Here is a 12,643-nt window from a genome sequence, read left to right on the forward strand (position 1 = left end):
GCCTTCTGTGTAGTCCAGCTCTCTGTGCATAAGATGTTAATGCACCTGCATTATTGCCTTCTATTTGATTTACTCATAATGATTTTGTTTGTCTTTTTCAAACACCTGTGGGTTTCCAGTGCTGATGTGTATTGTAGCAGGCAAGTGGCAAAGAAAATTTGTGCTCCAATTATTTTACAAGGTAAAATTAGGAATTATCATTGGTTTAAATTATATTGTTCATGGAATGAAAGGAAATGGATTGTGCATTATCAGTGAAGATATTTAACTAAGATGCAATTGCATTTCCCTTTTGTCAGTGTGCAATGGAATTCTGGTAGGTTTTCTCCTGCAGTTGAGGAGAGTGCTGAAGTTCACACCTTAACTAGCTTTTAATCAAATCTTTGTTTAGTTTAGAAGCTACTCATTATGAGGGGGATAGGGTTTTTCTCACTTTGCTACTGCTGGATTCTGCCACTTCTGGCACTACAACTTGCAATCTTTTGCTTCTCTGTGTTCAGTCTTTTCTTCTCAGTGCCATTTGCTCTATACAAAGGACATAGAGAAGAAGAATTCTACTAAAATTCTTCAAAATTATTAGAAAAGATAATGTAAGCAACCATCTCAATTATGCCATCATTAAACAGAATTAAACTACTGAGTTTTCAGTGCTGGAGCTGTTGAAAGATTTGTCTTGTGTATCACCTTTTGTCAAGCAAGAATCTAGGACCAAGTCCTTAGCACACGTACTATAGTGCATGCAAACAATGACGCATTTATGCAGAATTCTTCCTAAGAAACCTCAAAGCTTATCTCTAATCAGTAATTAGACTTTTCCTGAAAGTTCATTAGCTGCATGTTTGTAAATTGCTTTTTCACATCTCATAAAGAAATGACTGGAGACAATCACAAAAAAGGACAAAATATCAGTTGGGAACCACATTTTTAGGTACTTAAGGCAGATAAAAGCAAAGTGCATAGTGGAGCCATACCCAAAGGATTATTTTTGGGATTCTTTTTGGCAGAGACCCCTGATTTCATATGTCTTTGTGCAGCTACAAAATTCTCTTTCTCCAGGGAAAATGATGCTTGTGATTTTTTCCATGATTCAATCAGTGATTCTCAGGCATAGGTTTTCTCTTTGGGAAGAAGGATGGCAGATGCATTGCTACGACTGGCACCATAATTGTGAAATGCTGTCTACTTTTGGTATCTGGATGTTAAATTGACCTTGAAAAGAAAATATTTTGTTGATAGCAGACATGTACATGCCTACTCTAGAATTCTCTTTAAAGTCCCTCCTACACACATTAAAAACAAACAAACAAACAAAAAAACAAAACCAAAATCAAAACCAAAACCAAAACCAAATCAAACAAACCACTAAAAACCAAAAGAACAACAACTAAACAGACAAAAACAAAGCAACAAAAACACAAAACAAAACAAACAAACCTTTGTGCATTTCCTTGTCATGTTTGAGAAAGAACAAAAACCTCTTAATTGCAAATCCTCTTGGAAGCATCAAGATTAAGATATTGTGTGGCTTTATAATGCTTCTCACTTGAAAATAAACTACTTCTCAGAGCAAAAAAAATAGAAAAATTAAAAAGTCAGAAAATAAACATGAACCTTGAACAGCAGATGGAAAAAACATGAAGTAACTGAAAATAGCCAAAAGTACAAATATACGTATCTATTAAAAATAATTAAAAAGTAACAAAAATAATATTTTCCTTACTAGTATTCACTTCAGAGGTTTGTAAACCCATATATATATGATAATGCAGGTTTTATGCAAATGTTTTTCCTATACTCTGAACAATAACAATAAATATTTTCTGTGTCAGTGTGAAACACCTGAGATTTGTGCAAGCACTGGCTCTATTCTGTTTTGTTTCTGAAATATAACATTAGATCTCGTTTCTCTTACTGTTGAATTTACATAATTAATATCAAATCCCTGATCACAAATATTTCTGTAAACCACGCAGTATGCACTGTGTGATATGAGTTTGTAGTGAATCAGAATTAGGGCAATATTTTCTTCCATAGTAGGAGCACAACTAAAAGGACTTGATTTCCCAAAGGAAACAAGTCATCAGGGAAATATTTGCATTTTATAGTTCATATAAATTGCTTTATACCCCAGAGAAACCAGAGCACTCTCCCTCCCATATAACACCATGTAATTTGAGAAAGAATAGATCATTGGCAGTCATTATTCATGAGTGTATATATAACTCAGTATCATAGCTCATCATAATTTATTTCCAAATTTTACATGAAGATAAAACTAATTTTCAGTGTCTCAAATGTCATGCTTAAAATTGTGTTTATCCAGTGTTTTTCATTAATATTATGAAGGAAGAAAATATTAATATCGCTTTAAAATACAAAATACATAAGTAGACTAATTAGGTTTTAGAATTTTCACACACAAGTACCAATTTATTAGTCACATATTTAGGGGCTAAGAAGACTTGCATAAGAAGGAACAGGATTAATTCTGGAAATGTAGTACATAAATGTTTTCATTTTACTGAAAAATTAACTTGGAAAAGAAAGCAATGTAACTATGAAGTGAACAAAATTATATTAAACCACAGTATCATGTGATTAATGTTTTAAGTTATTACTGCATTTATTAGGAATAGCTATGGACTTTTAATTTTTTCAGGTAGTAACTTAGTTATATTTACTACATAAAAGCTTCTTCCCAAAAGGCATACTAAATAAAAAGATTAAAAAAAAAAAAAAAAAGAAAAAATTGTGGATTACACAATTGATGTAACAGATATTTATTTTTTCTGAGTAGCCCATTGATATGAGAGGGTTAAAAATTCTGCCACAGTTTATTCAAAATCAAAAAAAACCCCAAACCAAAACAAAACCCAAGGTTTTGAAACATACAACATATATCTTTTTTCTTGTTTTTAAGTTATTAGTAACTTCATTGATGTCTATTGTTTTACAATCGACATTTTAAAGTGAGAAAATAATTGGATTCAATCTGCTTATTTTTTGTTGAAGAACTTGCTATACATATAGCAATGTTTCTCTCTATCCTTTGCTTAAATTTTCTCTGTTTAGCTTTATAAGCTGAGGCAGAAGAAATTATTTGAATGGCAATTTCAGAAATATTTCAGAAAAAAAGGGGTTTATTTTCATTTGCTTATAATTGTATTATAACTTTAATTGTTTGAGCCGTATGTCTCTTGAGGATAAACTATTTTTTGCCAGAGAAGTAAAACTACTGTTTCCCAGAAAAATACATTGTTTTGGCAGTACTAAAAATAGCTAAACAAGCCACCCTAAATGAAGGTGTCTATATAGAAGTTCTATTAGCATCATTTAAGGAACAGAGAAGTGAACTGTATTTGTCATTTGTATCCCTGAGTCTGACTGATGTTCACAAGCACCCAAGTATTTGGTAACTCACTAAGCATGCAGCAGCCATTTAAAGGTCATTGTACACCATCCAGCCCAGGTGGTAACTGTTTTTTTCACAGTATTGTTCCTCCTAGGAGGACAGCATGTCTTCCCAGGAACACGACAGAATCTTCTGTGATTTGGATCTTGAAACAGCCTGTGAAATGGTTTCTCAAATGGAAGCAGTTTTAATATGAAGGTGAGGGAAAGACAGGTGGTAGAAGACACATAAGAGAAACAAAGCCAAGCTATTTAAGGGATAAGTTTAAGTGACAGGGGAAAAATAAAGACAAAACCAACACAATGACACAACAAAGATACATAGATTTTGCCAGCAAGTGTTCTGTGCAGCTTTTCAAAAAACTAGTGTCCTTGTGGTCTAAGAAACTTATCCGAAGCATGAAGTGGCTTCTTTGGGGTTTTCTTCCCACAGAAACAAGGATGAATTACTTTGACACAAAGCCAAGATAAAGCTGGGGTGCACTTCAAAATCCTACAGTGTAATAGCTACAGACAAGGTGATATTTTCAGTCTGTTCAACGTGAAAAGACCAGTTGTGACTGAAAACAGTTTCACAGAAAATATTCAGCTAGACCCACTCAAAATCTGTTTTTTTGCTGTCAACAGATATTCATGAAGCCTTTTCAGAAGACATTAATGTCATCTCTCATCCATATTTGAGCCTAGTTTCTCTGAATTATTTTTGTTATGTAAATAAATTACATGGTGTTTAAAACCTGTCAATACAATGAGCCCATTGTTTTCAATAGATTCTAATTTGCACATATTGTCTAACAGAGCTGACTTATGCTTTCTTAGCATCTGAAAGAATCACTTTGTGGCTGATCTAACACGGAATGGTTATTCTCGATTCCGTCACGTACAATGATAAATAAAGTACAATAATAAACCTACAACAAAATAACTGCATGTTTATTACTCAAATTATTTACATCGACTGACAATGTCTGAAGCTATCTTTTACATCAACAACTACGAAGTGCTACTGTAGTAAGTAGGTAGAAACCAGTGGTACTGTTAAACAGTATTATGAATCCATTAGCCACCTATTAATATGGTGTTAAAATAGTTAACCAAAATGCACACTAGTAATGTGTGGCTACCTAACCAATTGTTTTAAGGGTTTTACAAAACTAATCTGGGTATCTTATTTATAGCATGTTGTATAGCTGCACATTGGAGTTTGATTTAAATTCCAATTCATATCTTCACTGACCGAAATGTAAGAAATTGTTGGAACAAGTATTTTATTTTAGTTTTTAATAATAGAATTGCAAGACGCAGTACCATTTTGGAATTATTATTCAGGCCCTTTCTGAGCCCTCAGAGGAATCTTGTCATGTTAGATTTAATATAAAATACATGCTACAGCTTAAGTAGTTTTGGTCCTATAATTCTTGTGGGAACATTACCTTATATTATTATGGCTTCTTAGTAGTCAGGGTATAGAATATATCAATTAAAAATTAGTTCTGAATATATACTGATAGATTCCTAGATTCCTTCTTTCCATTCACTTTTTTTGCGGGGGGGTGGGGGCAGGGGGGGAGCTATTATTTTTGCTTCATAAATTGAACTATGGAAACAGAGACTGAAGTTCCTACCTGGCTCATGACAGATAATTATATTGGAAGTCTGACAGATCTTACAATTCTTAGTACTCAAAGGCAGTGAATTAGAAAGAGAAAAAAAAAAAAGAAATGGCCAAAAGATATATAAGAAATCAGGCAGTCCAGGGAAGGCGTGGTATAGGATTAAAAATATGGATGGAGGGCAAAACATGATGTGGTTTCTATTCTATTCTATTCTATTCTATTCTATTCTATTCTATTCTATTCTATCATATTATATCATGTCACCTATAATGTAGATAATTATATATATACAATATTAATTATATATATACAATGTTAATTATCAAATACTACACTTGAATTGGCTGAAATACAGTTCTAAACTTCATAAATTGAGTGTGTTATGGATTAATGAACTTTCATACAACCATATTTCAACAATACATTCGAACACTACAGAAGTCAGCAATTCCTATTAGCTGGGATTTCCTCCTAGAAGGCACACATCTTATCCAGTAAACGACTGCTGCAGAATTGATTCCTTGTTGCTCTTACCGAAGAAAACTGATAAAGTCCTTCTTTTTTTTTTTTTTTCTTAATAAAACCGAAATAATGTATAAGCTCTCTGGTGTCATTCTCCAATTTCACTTCATTCTCTGTAATGACAGAAGTTGTTTTGAGTGGATATTTCTTTCCAGTAAAAAACAAACCAAAATACTGAAAACAAAGAATGGCCATTTTCAAATTCAAAGTAAACTCAAATGCATTTGCCTGCTAAATGGCTCTTTGTTTTGAAACTTGAACTGTCTTTTGAACAGAAGTACTTTTTAGCACGACTCATTTTGTCGCTGACATGTCACTTAGCCACTTTGAAATGTCAGTTTTTATCTGCCCTTCACACTGCAGTGATTTCAAAGCCCTTTTATTTTATTCATAGCCCCCATCAGTGTTCTGATATTTTCCTTTTACATAGTTGATTTTTTTCAACTATCTGCGTATGAATGTTATAGTACATAGTATAAAACTAGTACATAGTAGTGTATCAGGAATATCTTCATATTTTAAAACTTCCTAGCCTGGAGAAAAAGTTTCAGAGAACATCTGAATACCGCCTTCATCTAAAAAGCTCAAGTCCATTTCCATGATGTGAGAAGCTATGATACAGGTGAAAGTGTAGGATATTCACAGTTCATGAACGAAATTATGATAAAGTCACATGATAACAACACAAACAAACAAACAAAAAAGGAAGAATGGACTTGAAATATCAGATTTTAATCCTGCTAGTGATGCTGCTGCCACTCTCCACATTCCTCACACACACAGACACACACAGAGGAAACAAAGCAAGACAAATGTCCCACTCAGAAAGCCATTAAGATCTTGATTATTTTCAAGTATATATGTAATTCTTAGTTTGAATACTTGCTCAAACATATGAGCAAGCAAACCTGCTCATTAAAAGGAAAGGCTTTTTAAATATAAAGAAGTCAATGAAACAAGTCAGAGAATTTTAGTACATCTAAGTACTTATTCTGATTTAGATATGAAGCATTAGATTTACTAGGAAATACCACTAAAAATGGTTAATATTTTGTTAAAATACATTACAAAATATTATGAAGTAGTTATATACTGTGTATAACTTTTAATGAGACAACAGGTCTTTTATCAGTAAGAGATCCAGTTAAAGATCCAGGCTTGTAAGTAGCATTTTTCATTTCTTACTTTTTTTTTTCCCCCTCCCAACAATTACGTTCAGATTTCTTACCTCCTGTTCTTATCCTTTGAGAATAATGATGTGGAAAAAAAAATATATTGAATGTGACATCTCTTCATCTGTTTGGAACTAATAATGCCTTCACAACAAACAGTTGTTTTGGTGCATGCTGGATACTGATGTAAAATAACAATAGAAGACAGCATATGGAATAGTTACCTAATGTGTGTTCATTTCCTGACGTAATTGGGTCATTCTTGCAAAGTTTCCAGAATAAATTAATTCAGAGGGATGCTCTGAAATTAATTTTAAATAATAATATTTGTTCTATAAACCTGGAAATAAGTATAGAATATTTAGTTTCTTTGAATAAAATGGTCACAGGCCACACATGTTGAATGATACATTAGTCTTTTTATTACTTTTTATTACTGTCATTTTGTTAACTTTCTATGCTCTAGGACAAGTGTGTCAAACTCATTTTCACTGGGGGCAACATCAGCCTGCTACTGTAGGAGTAGTTAAATGTAGGAGTAGTTACATTTATACAGTCCTAAAATTACATTCGGCCCTTTGAAGGCATCCGCAAGGCTGATGTGGCCCCCAGTGAAAATGAGTTTGACACCCTTGAAGTATTGTATAATCAATCTCAATATAATTAATTAGACTTCTGGTAGTTTAACTCACTGAATACTTTGTTCATTCACTTAAATTCCAGACAGAAAAATTTTGATGTAAACTTCCTGCATTTGCACTTTAGGTGTAAAATACTAAAGCAACTCAAAGGTAATACGTGCTTATTAACAAACCAAAAAATATAGGCAAAATTAGAACAATATGATTTGAACTAAAAATGGTCACAAAATTTATATTCTTAATAAATAGATGAGAAAATAATGTGATATCTAGCATCAAGAAACGACAGTTTACCTTGCATTAAAGTAATTGAATATAAACTTGTTTCTCTAAGGAGGTATTCAATATTTCTGCCTGCTATGGAAGTGTACTAATTTCTAAGGTCATCCATCAAAGCAGACCCAATTCGCTCACAAATTCAATACGCATTTTTCTCATATGATTCTCACTCTCTATAAATCATAAAACAAAAATAATAACAAAGAAGAAAACTATAACTAAACGAAGCTGGAAGACTGAGATATCCAAACATCTGAATTCATAAGATTGTATCCAGGGGTCATATTTTTATAATGGTAAGAAAAGTAATATGGAGTGGTCATTTATTATTCATTTAACCATAAAATAATTCTGCTGCTTTCTCATGCTGGAAGAAAGGTTCCCCTTGCTTTGCCTACCTCCTCTAAGATAATCCGGTTTGGAAACTGAGAGAAGGATAACTTGTTTAACGGCAAGGTTAAAAATACATATTTTGCCAAAAATTTTATATAGAAAAAACTTTCGTGGAAGTTCTATGTTTTTATATTACCATAGTGGATATTATATGAATTATTCTGTCAGCCCCATTTGAAAATAGCAGTCAGGCTTTATACTTATATGAAGCTTATACTAGGATTATATTTTCCAAACTGAGTAGTTCTACACAAGTTCTGTCTGTCAGTACTCAAGAAAAAGCATACAAATGTCCATCAACATAGGATATAACCAATGTCCAGGCAATCTCCAAGCAGTAGCCCCTGGCCAGCTTTCCTCCTAGCTTGTACACTGAGTATGACATCATATGCTATGGAATATCCCTTTGGTCAGTTGGGGTCACCTGTCCCAGCCATGTCCCCGCCCAGCTTCTTGTGCACCCCCAGCCTATTCATTAGTGGGGTGATGTGAGAAGCAGAAAAGGCCTTGACTCTGTGCAAGCACTGCTCAGCAGTAACCAAAACATCATTGTGTTACCAATATTGTTCTCATTCTAAATCCAATATATAGCACTATACGAGCTACTAGGAAGAAAATTAACTCTATCCCAGCCAAAACCAGGACACCCTGAAAAAAGTCTAATCACTATCAAAGATCCTGATTAATTCAACATGTCTAAAACATTAATTTATGTGTAATTACATGATTTCTTTAATAATTCAAGGACATTTCACAGAATATCTTAGGTACTGGTCTTTTATTTTCCCCCATTTACTCATGAAGGTTTTTCTATTCTGTGTTTTAAACATAAGGCACAATTCTTTATCGTAGTGGAAGTAAATTTGGATTTTATTCAAATGTTTTTTCTTTGGTCTTCTTGGTCTTTCTTTTTTCTTTTAATCGTATTGGTAATGTCTGTGAATAATTGAAAATTAAATTACGCTTTAATATGCAATAAAGACATTATGTCTGACTTTTCTGAATTTAAACATAGTTCATTTTTACTTCATGTTTACTTCATGTTCATTCTCTGTCAGGCAGCTTTCCAGCCAATCTTCCCCGAGCCTGTAGTGCTGCCTGGGATTGTTATGACCTAAGTGCAGGACCTGGCACTTGGCCTTGTTAAACTTCATACAATTGGCCTCAGCCCAATGGTCCAGATCCTTCTGTATGGCCATCCTACCCTCCAGCAGGTAAACACTCTTATCCAGTTTGGTGTAATCTGCAAATTTACGAAGAGTGCACTCAATCCCCTCATCCAGACTATTGATAAAGAGATTAAACAGAACCGGCCCCAATACAGAGCCCTGGGGAACACCACTTGTGATGAGCTGCCAAATGGATTTGGCTCTGTTCACCACAACATTAGTACTTAATTCAGTACATAATTCAGTACTTAATTATTTTATTGCATAATGCCTTTGCACTGAAATTCTGAATCATTCAGTGCACTAAAGAATTAACATATCTTCGACATTTTTCTTTAAATTAACTGTTCATTATATGCCTTTATGAAGCTTTACTACATGTTATTCACTGTGAAAATATAAGCTTTGCATATATAAATTATTTTGATTTACAAAAACTATTTGGTGTGCAAGTAATTTCTTTTCCACTGTACACGTTGCAAGCAAGAATAATAATAAGTAATTAAATTTTAAAAAAGATAAGGTTCCAAGTATTAGAATTTAGTCTTTTGATCTACTAATTTTGAAAGCAGAATATTGAGAAGCTGTGCTTTCATTTCTGATGTACAGAACATATGGCCAAAACACATGTCCCATCAGTTACACTTGCATGTGTTGTGAACTTCCGTAAATCAGGCTGCAATGTTACAGATACTTAAAACTTTTCAAAGGCATAGACCTATGGAAAAAATACAGTAATTTACAGTAAAAATTAAAAAAAAGTTTTAACAGCTTATATTTGAGCATGCATTCAAAACTATAATGCTGCAAATAAAAATTTCCATGGGACTTGAGTTGCTTATTTACATAAATTTATTTTTGTATCTTATTTTTAAATTTCTAAGGCTTCTAGATGATATTTGATTTTTTCCAGAAACAGTTTTTCAGAATGTCTACTCAGGAAGCAATTAGTGTTTAAGTCCAGTCAATGTTTAATAGTAGGCATGCTGGCTTTTGTGATTTTGAATATTTTTTCTTGTAGCGGTGATGCAATGGTGTTACTCAGTGCTATTGACAATAATGACAGTCTTTTACATGACATGGTAGAAAAGTCAAATTTGTATTGATATGAAAGGCAATGTTTAGCTTCTAGCTCAAGAATATCATAATTGCTTGACCATATATCAGTGTTTGTCATTATCATGGTAGTAGGTATGATTCATGTCCAGTCAGGTGGTGAGACATACTGACTGTGCAAATGAATGTGAAATTTATAGGACAGTGAGGACAATTTCTGTCCTATGAATATATCAAACAACACATCATTGAACACAGAATTATAAAGACATTTAACTTTACTGCTGTGTCTCAAAGAAGATCAGGATAGAAGGATAACTGAAACTCCGTAACTACATATTTTGAATACAGCAGCGCATGTAGAGTTAAGCTGGTGAGAATATGTTTGATTACTTCAGAATGTAGTTGAAACATGTTTTTTAGGGGGTTCAAAGCATTTTACAGATGACAGTTGTATTAATCTATAGATTATCTGAAAGGCTAATGCTTTTTAAGCGCTTCTGATGTGTGTGAGTATATGAAGACATAGATATATATGAAGAGCTGTCTCACCATGACTATGCTTCTCCTAAATACTTTGAAGTTTTAATTCTGCTTTGCTGAATAAAAAATAATTATAAAACTTCCAACGCTGTCATAATTTTAAATTACACTTAAAAATTACATATACAACTTCCTTGTAACACAAGGGGAGAGGTACACAGGTGAAACAGAAAGGACACTAGACACTTTGTAAGTATATTCAAAGTATTATTGTCTCTGGGGTTGGAAGATACTGGTAAACTGTAAAAGTGAAGTATCTCAGTGGTTATTTGAAGCTTTTATTGCAGGTATGAGGGGAAGAATCTCACGATACATTAAAAGTGCTGAATTTCGAGGGGAAGACAAAAGTAGCCCCAGGCTATGCCTAGAGCCTGTAATACCACAGACACACCTGTAGAGAAACCACAAGGTTTCTAGACCTCAGAATTGTGAAGAAAGTTTTCCAAATGTTAAATGATTGCAAAGCGACATTATACTGGTCAGTGGCAGACTGAGACCCTGAGGCTTGGTATATATTACAAAGTTCTGCTGCCACAGCTTTCTCACTCTGCACTGACAACAATGGCAAAAGAAACAACAGAAACCCTCTGTGACACCTGTACACTGGCAAGTCCCCCAAGTAGAATTAACTATCCCCACAGAGGATTATTTTCTGCTTTCCATACTAATGCTTACTAATAAGGTGTGTAAGAGGAAGGTAGATATGATGCACTTTAGTGATAGGAATGTACCAAGAATTGTTTCAGTTAAATGTATAGAAAAAGTCGAGATTAAAAAAATAGAATCCAGACCCCTCTTACCATCAGACTATGGACACACAGTTCTGCATAAGTTCCTTTTCTAGTCCTTGCTTACTCCGTTTCATACAATATGAAAAACATTAGAGGAAAGCATCTTTACACATGGATTGAAGAATCTTTGTCAGAATACTAAAGCTGACAAGGCAAATGGGGATACCGAATATTTTCTGTTGCTTACCAAGTAAACACTTCAAATTTTATTTGTTTAACTATTAAATAATATACATATACTTAAATTAGCAGGGAAAGTGTATAGTAGCACCACAGTTAAGTCAGCTTTACATTTCAGTTTTAAGCAAAGAATAATCTCTGACCAACTTTTGAAAGACCTCTATGTATGGGAACAATAGACCTCAATCAAGACCTGTATACTGGATCTGAATAATAGGCTTGAATAAGGGACCTGGATAATGGACTTGAATCAAATAAATGCTCAGTGTTTTCCATTGACTGTTTCAAGAAATCTTTCTGATCTGCGTGTCAGTGAATTAATTGCTCTGCATACTTTCTGAAGCATCTATCTCATTTCATTCACTGCATACATAACCTAGCCTTCTATTTCATGTCTCTGAAATTCATTGCAAGGCTGATTTCTGGAAATACTGAGGTTGCTACAGGATTTTACTGAATGTTCACCCTAAAATTTCTATATTTTTTAATTTTCCCCTGAAATCTTTTTTGCCCCTGTAGTAACACATCTAGTATTTCTAAAACAAACTGTGCTAAAGCTATCTCATAGTTACTAATCTGAGCTATTATCCAAATGAAAACTCTGGAACTTGTATTTCAGAATCTTTTACATATCTGGAGATAATTAGAGGCAAAAATCTTGGGTTTATTTTTATGAGATTTTCAATACACTCTTAGATTCATTACACACTTCATTTTAGCCACTTTGCAGTAATTGTACAAGAAGCTAAGCAAAGAGTCCCTAATACTGTGATTACCTCCATCTAGCAAATATTAAAATACATCTATGGCAACTTAAAGTTTAACGATAATAGAAGTAAACACTAGAAAAGAAAAAGAAAATCTTCAATC

This window comes from Caloenas nicobarica, chromosome 4 (genome assembly GCF_036013445.1).
Source record: "Caloenas nicobarica isolate bCalNic1 chromosome 4, bCalNic1.hap1, whole genome shotgun sequence".
NCBI lineage: Eukaryota > Metazoa > Chordata > Aves > Columbiformes > Columbidae > Caloenas > Caloenas nicobarica.